The sequence below is a fragment of the Carlito syrichta genome, unplaced genomic scaffold (assembly GCF_000164805.1).
Source record: "Carlito syrichta isolate Samal-C Ts95f unplaced genomic scaffold, Tarsius_syrichta-2.0.1 Scaffold307249, whole genome shotgun sequence".
Classification (NCBI taxonomy): Eukaryota; Metazoa; Chordata; class Mammalia; order Primates; family Tarsiidae; genus Carlito; species Carlito syrichta.
In genome coordinates this window covers 395597-408221 of record NW_007251345.1, presented here as the reverse complement: position 1 = coordinate 408221, position 12625 = coordinate 395597, and the positions used below count along the sequence as shown (strand labels likewise).

Here is a 12625-nt window from a genome sequence, read left to right as displayed (position 1 = left end):
GAAGCCAGGTGTTTATGACCGGCCTGGACAACATAGAGAGACTCTGTCTCTACAAAAAATAAAAATAAAAAAATTAGCCAGCTGTGGCGATACACACCTATAGTCCCAGCTACTCAGGTGGAAGTTTCACTTGAGCCCAGGACTTGGAGGTTGCAGTAAGCTGTGATGGGGCCACTGCACTACAGCCTGGGCAAAGAGCAAAACTCTGTCTTAAATAAATCAATAAATAAAGCAAGCTGTAATGAGGACTACAGTCTACCTGAAAACAAAGCACTTCTTGAATTTGTCTGCCTTTTCCTTCTATACTATTGTCAATAAGTCACTAAACTACATTTAATTTCTAATTACATCCAGGGTCAGGGGAACAAGTTAGCTGAAAGTAAAGCTTAACTACTCTAAATTCTCAAAAAATGAAACTACGCGTGTCTATTTATATATATATATAAGCATACATATTTTTATATAAAATGCAATGTATATGATATATTATACACACATGAAAATATGCATATTACATATATAGACTGCAACTATATATTATACATATACATATAATGTTTACGCATAGAGCATCCCAGAAACAAAGTATCACCCAGGCCCAAGAGCAGCCATGGGGTGCTCTTATCACCAGGCAAGTAAGAAAATGCAGAACCATGTCAAGAAGTCATTCCTTGCTGTGAATTCAGGCTTGTGAAATTTTTATATTCAATCGTGCTGAGTTCAAATAATAATAACTAGTGTATTCCACTAATGTTAGCCTCTGCTGCCTGAACATAAACAAATTCAACAAGAGCAGCACACTTGTTATCCTGCTTCTTACAGCACATTGGCAAGAGCTAATAGGGCATGTCCTATGTAACCATAGGTTCTTGCAGCCCTGGATGTAAATAACAACCCTTATTGTCAGGTTGGAAAGCCAGGCTAAGGCACCAATGCCCCTGGAAAAGAACAAAATCCATGGAAGATGCTGATCTATAGGTTATCTAAAGATCACATGAAAAATAAATAAGCAAATCAAGAAAGTTATTAAAAGGATGAGTACTGGGGAAGAGGGAAAGACAAATTCTACAAGCTAATAAAATATACTGTGACATCTCAATGAGCAGTATCGTATGAGCACACAAATTGAGGGACCAATAATAGTTCAAAGATGAACTCAAATACATAAGGAAATTCAATAGATGATAAAGGTGTCATTTCAAGTCAGTAGGGTAAAGATGACTTTTATGTTTGGATAACTGGGTAAGACAAATATTACTTATATATATTCAGAAACATAAGGAGAAAAATAAAACAATAAGAAAACACAGGTGAATTCCTTTATTACCTTGGAGTGAGGAAGGAGCTAAGTATGAATTAGAATCCAGTTATTATTAGTCGAGTTATTATTTTGGGAGACAAGGTCCCGCTCTGTCACCCAGGCTGGAGGGCAGGGGTGTCATCATAGCTCATCACAGCCTCAACACCTTAGACTCAGGCTCCCGAGGAAATGGAACTACAGGCATGCACCACCATGCCTGGCTCGTGTTTTGTTTTGTTTTGTTTTTTGTTTGTTTGTTTCTTTGTAGAGACAAGGTCTTACTACCTTGCCCAGGCTGGTTTTGCGCTTCTGGCCTCAAGTGATACCCCTACCTCAGTCTCCCAAACTGAGCCACCACATCCCGCCAAGATCCAGAGTTGTTTTTGTTTTTTTGTTTAAATAAGAGAATAATAAATTCGCCGGGCTCGGTGGCTCAGCCTGTCATCCCGCGCCTTTGGGAGGCTGAGGTGAGTGGATTGCCTGTGCCCGCGGGTTCGAGACCCGCTTGGGCAGAGAGACCTCATCTCTACAATAAATCAAAAAATCAGCCAGGCATGGTAGCGCATGCCTGTAATTCCGGCTACTCGGAAGGCTGAGGCGGAAGGATCGCCGGAGCCCAGCAGGTCGAGGCTGCGGTGGCCGGGAGCGGCCACTGCACTCCAGTCTGGACGACCGAGTGAGGCTCCCACTCAAAAAAAAAAAGAATAATAAATTCAACTATATAAAAATTGAAATGTCTGTATGGCAGAGAGAAAAATTAGAAGACAAATGGCAAACTGGAAAAAATATCTATGACTTACATTATGGACTAACAGTTCTCAAACCTTCTGGTCTTAGGCATACTACACTCTCAAAAATTATTGAAGTTTTCAAAAAAATTTGTTTACGTGGATTTTATCTATCACTATTTACCATATTAGAAATTAAAACTGGACCCTGCCGGAGCCACCGCTGCCAGCGACATGTTCAAGCTAACTCAGAGTTTCCTGGGGCCAGCCAGCCGGAGCTTGCTTACCTTCAGAGTCTACGCAGCACCATAAAAAAGGACTCACCTCCCAAAAATCTCGTGACGACTGATGAGCTTTCACTCTACTCGGTTCCCCGGGGTCAATCTAAATATGTGGAGGAGCCAAGGTCCCAACTTGAAGAAAGCATCTCACAGCTCCGACATGACTGCGAGCCATATGCAACTTGGTGTCAGGAAACACACTCCCAAACTAAGCCCAAGATGCAAGGTTTGGTTCAATGGGGATTAGACAGCTAGGAATATCTCCAAAATGCACCTCCTGGATTTTTTCCAAGACTCGGTGTTATTGGTTTTGCGGGCCTTGTTGGACTCCTTTTGACTAAAGCTTCAAAAATAAAGAAGCTGGTGTATCCGCCTGGTTTCATGGGATTCGCTGCTTCTCTCTATTATCCACAACAAGCCATCGCATTTGCCCAGGTCAGTGGGGAGAGATTACATGATTGGGGTTTACGAGGATACATAGTGATGGAAGATTTGTGGAAGGAAAGCTTTCAAAAGCCAGGAAATGTGAAGAATTCACCTGGAAATAAGTAAAAGACTCTATGCTCTGCCCATTTTAATCAGTTATAGGTAAACATTTGGAAACTCCATACAGTAAATCCATATTTCTACAGAAAAATGGCAGAGAAGTCAGCATTGAATGTATTAAACTGGCTTTCTTCTTCAGGAAAAACTATACTCAGCCTCTGTTCTCTTGGGCAATGCCATCCTACAAACAAACTAATCTGAAATTCTTTCACCTAGAGATAATGTACAAGCCTTAGAACTTCTCATTCTCATGTTGCTATTTATATACATAATTAAAATCCAAGTTTAAAAAAAAGAAATTAAAAGTGAGTAAGTTTAAAATATACATTAACTAATTTAAAATAAATATCATATTAATAAATATTTTATGAACAATAGCTTTTAAAAATATATTACTATTGTTTTATACTTTTGCAAACTTCTTTAATATCTAGATTAATAGAAGAAAGCAGAATTCTCATATCTGTTTCCACATTCAATCTGTTGCTTTGGTTGAAGAATATGTGGGAAAATCCAGCTTCCCAAAGATATGCAGCTGGAAAAAGGAGGAGAACTTTAATAGCCTTGTCAGATAATTGTAGATATTATTCTTTCATACTACAACAAAAATATGACAAGTGAAATTGAATTGAAACTATATCAATGAACTTTTCATACTTTATTAAATTAAAATCCACCGGTCTATCTTGCAATTTGAATGGATCTTTTATCCACTTATATTATTATAATACCATACAATTGTCTCCACTCAATAATATAGGCTCATTGAGTTATGCTGGTCTTTCAAAGGTTGACATATCTCATTGTACAATATTTTTAAAAATCAGATTTGTTAATATTACCACTGATCTCATTCAAAACGGTCTTCAATATTGAAAAGCTATCAAGATGCTGGTGGTGGATATAAGCTTTAAATATTATAGTTTTCTTTTGAAAGCTTGGGTTTTACCATTCACAACAAATACTACTCACCATTTCCCTTGAAGTAGTAGGGTCACTTCATTCATTTTTGAGAAAATGTCTGCCAAATATCCAAGTCTGAATAACCACAAATTGTCTGTAGTTCTGTCAAATAAAAATGATGCTACATGAAGAAATCGCTAGTTCAGGTCACAACTCAAAAAGTGTTTTTCCTCGAGAAGACTATCATTCTATAGTCAAAATGCTTTATGTGTTCTTCATATTTCAGCACACAGGGTCAAAATGGGATAAAATTAATAATTTAATTGCTTTATTAAGGCCATTTTTAAAGGAAATTGCTTTTTTTTAAATCGCAAGTGCTTGGTGGTGAAGAGTCCAATATTCGTTTGATGCCATCTCCTTGATTCATGAAGGTGCCAGCATTTTATCCCATCGGTGCCAATATTAATCCTGAAAAGGCAAATAATGTCTTAGTTCTATTATTAAAGTAGTTTTAATCTTGTGGACCCTTTTAAAGGATGTTAGAGACCTCTAGAGGTCCACAGACCACATTTGGAGAGAGTCTGTCATAGACAAATGGTTAATCTTCCTAAGACATAAAGAACTCATAGGAATTAAGAAGTAAAAGGCCAATAACCCAGTAGAAAAATGAACAAAGGAAGAAAGAGAAGAGCAACCATCAGAATAATAAGTGATTTGGGCATCAATGGATGCTACACTGAAGTTGAATGGGAAATGGGATATTTACATAGTCTCCAAGTATCTCCCCCTAAATTATTAGTTACAAAAGGAAAAATAGTAACTTTATTGTTGAGAAAATTGACAGCACCTTAACCAAGTGATCAAAGTTACCAACACTAATAAGGAACAATCTGACATCATATATCTTCTGATGTGATACACTGAGAAGACATAAACTGAACTTAACCTGAATCTAATCATGATGAACTGTCAGACAAACCTAACGAGTTAGGGGATATTCTGAAAAACAAATGCCTTGAACTCTTCAAAAATGTCACTGTCATGAGACCAAAAAGAAAAAAAAGTCTAAAGAAACCGTCCATATTAAAGAAGATTAAAAAGATATTTTTTAAAAATGCAATGCATGATCCAGAATTGAGTCCTCTAAAAAAATTAAATTGCCAGAGAGAATATTTTGGAGACATTTAGTAAAATCTAAATTAAGACTAGTTTAGATATTAGTATTATATTGTATCAATGTTAAATTTCCTGATTTTGATCATTGTACTGTGGATATGTAAATAAACAGATTTTTTTTAAAAAATACACTCTGAAACATATAATATATATATTATATATATATAGTTATCTCATAAAAGAGGGAAAGAGAATGCTAAAGTAGTCATCTAATGTGGGAAAAGGTATATGGGAATTCTTTGCAACCATTCTTGTAAGTTTTCTATAAGTTTTAAACCATTTCAAAATTTTAAAAATTTGTTTAAGAAAAGAAAAAAATATATAGAAAAATATACTAATTTGCTTATATTTGCACAAATACTGAAGTGATACACAAGAAACTAATAAAAATGGTTACCTGGGGTAGAGGCATGGAGTGGATGAGTGCAGGGTGGAGTAAAACTTCTCACATATCATGTACCTCAATTCCATTTTTCCTTTTGAACCTAGTACAATTAAATCTTAAAAGTTTAATTGTGGGGGCTGGGCTCGGTGGCTCAGCCTGTAATCCCAGCACTTTGGGAGGCCGAGGTGAATGGATTACCTGAGCCCGTGGGTTCGAGACCCGCCCAGGCCAGCTGACGAGACTGCATCTCTACAATAAATCAAAAATCAGCCGGGCATGGTAGCGCATGCCTGTAATTCCGGTTACTCGGAAGGCTGAGGCGGAAGAATTACCGGAGCCCAGCAGGTCAACACTGGGATGGCCATGAGTGAGCCACTGCACTCCAGTCGGGGCAACGGAGTAAGACTCCAACTCAAAAAAAAAAAAGTTTAATTTTTGAATGTGTGGTTTTGACCACTAGAATTGGATTTGAATTTGTGTCTACTTTTCTAGAAACCATTAAAATAAGATGCCATCTAGCCACACAACTCTAACTAATTTTGCTAGAGATAAAAAAATAAACATTAAATAACCTCAAAATACGACTTTTAAAGTCTGTTTATATAATCCTATGACAAATTTTAAAAATTATAAGAACTAAAATATTAACACTTTGTTAGCTAACAGTTTATCAGTTCTATTGGGTTTTTTTCCTTCAATGAACCAGCTCTTCAGTAAATGTTTTAGAATATTTTTCTGTTTCTTAATTGATTAAGTTCAGCTTTTATCTTTACAAATTATTTTCCTTTGCTTATTTTAGGTTTATTTTCAGTGTTCTTTTACTTCATTTTCTTAAGTTGGGTTTTTCACATACTAACAAATAAGGCTATACATTTTCTTCTGAGCACCCATGCTGAAAGTTTTCCTATTATTATTTTTTAGATATTCTGCAATGTCAGTCAAAGTTTTTATGTCAAAGCAGTAGAATTTTTGTTTCTTGATTTGGTTTCTACATTCATTTTAGTGCACTATGATCAAAGAATGTCTCTATTCTCTACTATGCAAAATTTATTGAGGACTTCTTTGAGGCCTTTGATAAATTTTTGTGAATGTTTCATTTTCACTTAAAAAAGAATGAGGCCAAGGCATTTTGGACGCCAAGGTGAGAGCATTGCCTGAACTCACAGGTTCGAGACCAGCCTGGACAAATTGGTAACACCTCATCTTTATAATAAATCAAAAAATCAGCTGGGCATGGTAGCGTACATTTGTAGTTCCAGCCACTTGGAAGCTGAGGTGGAAGGATCACCTGAGCCCAGCAGGTCGAGGCTGCAGTGGCCATTAGCGTTTCACTGCACTTCAGCCTGGGCGATAGTGAGACTCCAGCTCAAAAAAAAAGAGTGAGTTTTTGTGTTCATAGATACACACACATATTTCTACCTTATCAATTATAATATTTAGGTATTTTTCATTCTTACTCATGGTCCTCTTGATCTTTAATAAATTAAAAGAAATTAATTAAAGAACTATGCTAATGTGTTTATTTTTTCTTGTCTTTGCTGTAGCTCTTTCTCTATGAAAGCTGTGTCATCTGTGCGCAGTTATTCATAATTTTATCGTGATATGCATCCTTTATTATTTTAAATGTTCATCTTTGTTTCTTTCAATGCTTTTTGTTCAAAATTCAACCTTATCTGACCTTAAGATCACATCCTATTCTTTCTTTTTGCTTGTATTCATCTGGTGTACATTTGTCATCCTTTTATTTTCAATCCTTCTGAATCATTTGTTTGTTTTAATTATGTCTTCAGAGTATTGCTCAGAGTTAGGTTGACTTTGTTATCCATTTTGAGTCTGTCTTTTAATAGGTGAGCATAGCTTGTTTGCATTTACTTGTATGCAGATGTATTTACTCTTGGCTCTATCTAATTATTTGATGCTGTTTTATTTCTTTTACTTTCCCTTTGGTTTCATGTTTTACTATGTGATTGATGTTTCCTTTGCTCTGTTTCTGTGTTTCTTGGGATAATTTAGAAAGTTTGTGCTTTTGTCCCTAAAAGGTGAAGAAATCAGCGTAGTTGTACTAATTCAAAATATTTCCCTTTTTCCTTTGTTAGTTATGTATTTTCTATTATCAAGGTTTATAATCCCAACATTCTTTTTTCTAATTATAATCCCTATGTTAGTCTTGCTCCTATAGGTAACTAAATTTAATTCTCACTGCCATTTTTGTTTATTTTCTCATTAATCTCCTAGTTATTTCATCTTCTAGTATCCCTTTCACAGAGGTACATAGAAGAAATATTCCCCGAGTTCTTCCATGTTCAATATATGTAAAGTCTTTATACATGACTGACAGTTGGGTATAAAATTTGTTTGCATTTCTTAAGGACTCAGTAGGCATGGCTCCAGTGCCTGCAAATATTGAGTACTGCTCTAGAGAAATCTGAAGACTCAAGATTTTTAAACAATCTATAATTAATTTAATCATTTTGACCTGACTGTAAAGACTGTTTTATCTTTAAGTGTTGTTATCTTATCTCTTAGCATTTATCAAAGAAAGATCTTGTGTTTTGTTTTCCATTCTTCTTGTAGCTTTTTTGTAATTTCTGAGTGAAGAAGAAAATAATATAGTCTTACTCCATCCCGTTAAAGCTTGAAATACCCCACTTTCCTCTTTCAATCATTCTCAATTAACATGATTTTCCAGACTTCCACCACTCTGGCCCATTCTCTGGACACTCTAGTTTGTCTATGCTTCATTTAAATGTGATATTCAAAATCATACACCGTGACCAAATGTAATCTCATCAGTGCAGAGCAGAGTGGACCACTTTCTAAGGCCAATTGATGAAGCCTACAATTGGATCAATCTATTTTCAGCAGTAGAATTTTAAAACGTACTCATATTAAACTTATAGTCAATGAGATATCCAGATTTTTATTTATTTATTTATTTATTTATTTATTTATTTATTGGTTTTTTTGAGTTGGAGTCTCACTCTGTTGCCCAGGCTGAAGTGCAGTGGCATGCTCATGGCCACTGCAGCCTTGACCTGCTGGGCTCAGGCGATCCTTCCACCTCATCCTTCCAAGCAGCTGGAACTACAGGCAGGTGCCACCATGCCCAGCTAATTTTTAAATTTATTGTAGAGATGAGGTTTCACCAAGTAGCCCAGGTTGGTCTTGAACCCCTGGGCTCAGGCAATTCTCTCACCTCTGCCTCCCAAAGTGCTGGGATTACAAGTGTGAGCCACCATGGCCAGCTTAGATTCTTTTGATTAACATCTATTCACTACAATCTGATTTCTCCTATCCTGTACTTATGCAATTGCTTTGGTTGTTTCTGTCAACCGATTCCTAGAAATTCATGTCCCCCCAAATTTTTCATTTAGGCAGTTTTAATCTACTGAAATGATTTTGTTGTTTTAAAAGGATTTTTAGTTGAAGCACAACATACATCAGAGTACACAAATCATAGGACTCTTATGGTTATATAATTGCTGAATTTTTGGCAAAGTAAATTTATGAAACCAGCCCCTAGACAAAAAATTCTAAATACTTTTAGCATTCTGGAATGGCTACTCTCAGTCACTATTCCTTCTCCAAAGGTAATCACCATGCTGACTTCTAACACATATTTTAACTGTTTTTGAAGTGTTTTGAAATTTTGAAGTGGAATTACACAATACATACCTAACCTCTATGTCTTGATTCTTTCATTCAGCATTGTGTTTCTGAGATTCACATAGGCTAATATATATGTCAGTAGCTCGTTGACTTATTTAATTACTAAAAATCAGTACGTAATATGCTTAGAAAATCATTAATATATGTAGATGTTTCTGGCCTCTATACTGTTTCACTTCTCTATCTATATTCTTATGTTAATACTAAATTACGTAGCTTTAGAGTAAGTCTTGATGTCTGACAATATGTTTTCCAACTTTTTACTCCTTCAATATTATTTTGACTATTCTATGTCCTTTTCAATTTCTTTCTTTTTTTTTTTTTTTTTTTGAGTTGGAGGCTCACTCGGTCGCCCAGACTGGAGTGCAGTGGCCGCTTCCGGCCACCGCAGCCTCGACCTGCTGGGCTCCGGTGATCCTTCCGCCTCAGCCTCCTTCCAAGTAGCCAGAATTACAGGCATGCGCTACCACACCTGGCTAATTTTTTTTATTTTATTGTAGAGCTGAGATCTCGCTGCCCAGGCGGGTCTCGAACCGCGGGCTCAGGCAATCCTTCCGCCTCAGCCTTCCGAGTAGCCGGAATTACAGGCATGTGCTACCACGCCCGGCTGATTTTTTGATTTATTGTAGAGATGAGGTCTCGCCTGCCCAGGCGGGTCTCGAACCCGCGGGCTCAGGCCATCCACTCACCTCAGCCTCCCAAAGGCGTGGGATTACAGGCTGAGCCACCGAGCCCGGCTGTCCTTTTCAATTTCATATACATTTTAGAATCATCTTGACAACTTTTTTTTTTTTTTTTTGAGTTGGAGGCTCACTCGGTCGCCCAGACTGGAGTGCAAGTGGCCGCTCCCGGCCCCCGCAGCCTCGACCTGCTGGGCTCCGGCGATTCTTCCGCCTCCGCCTTCCGAGTAGCCGGAATTACAGGCGCGCCCTACCACGCCCGGCTCATTTTTTGATTTATTGTAGAGATGAGGTCTCGCCAAGTTGCCCAGGCCGGTCTCGAACCCGCGGGCTCAGGCAATCCACTCACCTCGCCCTCCCAAAGCGCGGGATTACAGGCTGAGCCACCGAGCCCAGCAACAACTTTCAAAAATAAATCTGCCAGGATTTCGGTTAGAAATACATTAAATTTATCATGTTTTTGGAAAAAAGATATGCATAAGCAAGGTATACCCTTTCCATCTATTTAGGTGTTCTTTAAGGTCGCCCAAGAATGTTTAGTAGTTGTTATGTAAACGTCTTGCGCATCATCTACATATTTGGTTTGATGGTTTTTGATGTTATAATAGATCACTTTTTAAACTTTCTTTTCTGATTGTTAATTTCTGATATAGAAGTACAATTGAGTTTTTATACTGCCTTTGTATTCAGTTGACCTTACCAAATTCATGTATTAATTCCGTTAGCTTGTCATATATTGGTTTTTCTACCAAAAAAAGAGAGTTTTATATCTTCTTTTTGAATCATCACACCCTTAACTGTGTTCTTCCTTGTTTTACTTCTAGAGATTCCAGTAAAGTGTGGAACTGACATGGCGATTGTTAACAACGTTGTCTCGTTCTCAATTGTAGGAGGAGCTTTCAAAATTTAAACTCTATTACGTTTGCTTTAGAGTTTTAAAAATACTCTATATAAGATTTGCCTGCTAAGAGTTCCATTCTGTTCTTAGCCTGCTAAGAGTTTTTATTATGTACAGCGTTTAATTATATTAAATGTTATTTCTGCATTGACTGAGATGGTCATGTGATTTCTCTCTTTCATTATGTTAATGCAGTATTTATACTGACTGGTTTCCAAATGTTAAATCAGACATATTTCTGATATAAATCTAGCTTGGCCATGAGGCACTATGCTTCTTATAAATAACTGGATTTGATTTGCTAATCTTTTGTTTAGGGTTGCACCGATGTTTGTGAGAGAGACTAGACTCTATTTTCCCTTCTTGTAATGCTCTCATTGGGCATCAGGGTTTCCTGGTCTCAAAAAATGAGCAGAAAATGTCTCTACGTTCCCTCGTTTTTAATTCTCTGCAAAAACTTTTGTACAAGCCGGGCTCGGTGGCTCCGCCTGTAATCCCGCGCCTTTGGGAGGCTGAGGTGAGTGGATGGCCTGAGCCCGCGGGTTCGAGACCCGCCTGGGCAGCGAGCCCTCATCTCTACAATAAGTCAAAAAATCAGCCGGGCGTGGTAGCGCATGCCTGTAGTTCCAGCTACTCGGAAGGCTGAGGCTGAAGGATCGCCGGAGCCCAGCGGGTCGAGGCTGCGGTGGCCGGGAGCGGCCCCTGCACTCCAGTCTGGGGGACAGAATGAGACTCCAACTCAAAAAAATAAAATGTTTGTACAATTGTTGTTATAGTTCTTCCTTAAATGTTTGGAAACATTCACCAGTGAAGTCATCTAGGCATGGAGTTTTCTTTGTGGAAAGGAATTTGAAAGTTGATTTTTGTAATAAATATTATTTACATTTTCTCTTTCTTTTGTGTCAGTCTTGGTAAGTTTTTTCCTCATTTGTCCTTTTTATTTAATTTTCATATTTATTGGCATAGCTGTTTTTATAAAGTTCTCTCATTACCTTTTAGGTGTCTTTAGAGTTTTGATGTTTATTTATGTTCGTTCATTCTTAATATTTGTTCTTTGTTCTCTCTGTTTAGCCAGAGATTTACCAATTTTATTCATTTTTTAAAATGTTATTTCAATTTTACCAATCCATCTTATTGTACATTTTCTGTTTTTTCCTCTTGATTTTGGTCAATTATTGTTTTATTCTATGCTTGTTTATTTTTTATTGAATGCCAAACATTGCGTATGAAAAACTGTGAGTTAGTTTAGGTGTTCTGGACAATATTATAGTTCTCCAGGGGTGGAGGAGTAAACTTTTAAAAAATTGTAAATATATTTATTCTTCTTTTTATTGTAGCCTAATTTACATACAAAGAAATGCACAGATCTTAAGTGCATTAGACAAATGCAAATCCCACATCTCTACCAAATAAAGGCACATCTTATCACTCCTGGTGGCCGGTTCCCCATACATCCTCTACCCCAACAATATAAATATCAACAAGCCACTCATCAACACTCTCAGTAGTCATTAAACAACTGCATATTTTTCTAAAAGTACCAGAAACCAGCATTTTTATTCCCTTATCCATAGAACATTATGTCCAATTTCACCAAGGCTCTGCAGAATCTAAATTGTATTTATTCTTTTCATTGACCAACATTTTTTTTTTTCTTATTCTGGGAAAAATTGTTCACCTTGAAGCTTCCAAATATTTATTCTGGGATTCCATAAGCAAGTTTTTGTTATTGTTAACAAGCATTTTCTCAAAGTTCACTAGGAATTTTACCTTCCAAGTATTTTTGTAAATTTGTTGCATGATCAGCTGGGCTCGGTGGCTCAGCCTGTAATCCCGCGCCTTTGGGAGGCTGAGATGAGCGGATTGCCTGAGCCTGCGGGTTCGAGACTGGCTTGGGCAACGAGACCTCATCTCTACAATAAAATAAAAAAATCAGCCGGGCGTGGTAGCGCGCACCTGTAATTCCGGCTACTCGCAAGGCTAAGGCGGAAGGATGGCCGGAGCCCAGCAGGTCGAGGCTGCGGTGGCCGGGAGCAGCCACTGCACTCCAGTCTGGGCG

General features: G+C 37.4%; 1 pseudogene; it reads left to right on the top strand.

The window, feature by feature from the left end:
* Positions 1-2262: 2262 nt before the first annotated feature.
* Positions 2263-2881, top strand: LOC103266623 (annotated as a pseudogene).
* The last annotated feature ends 9744 nt before the right edge of the window (positions 2882-12625 follow it).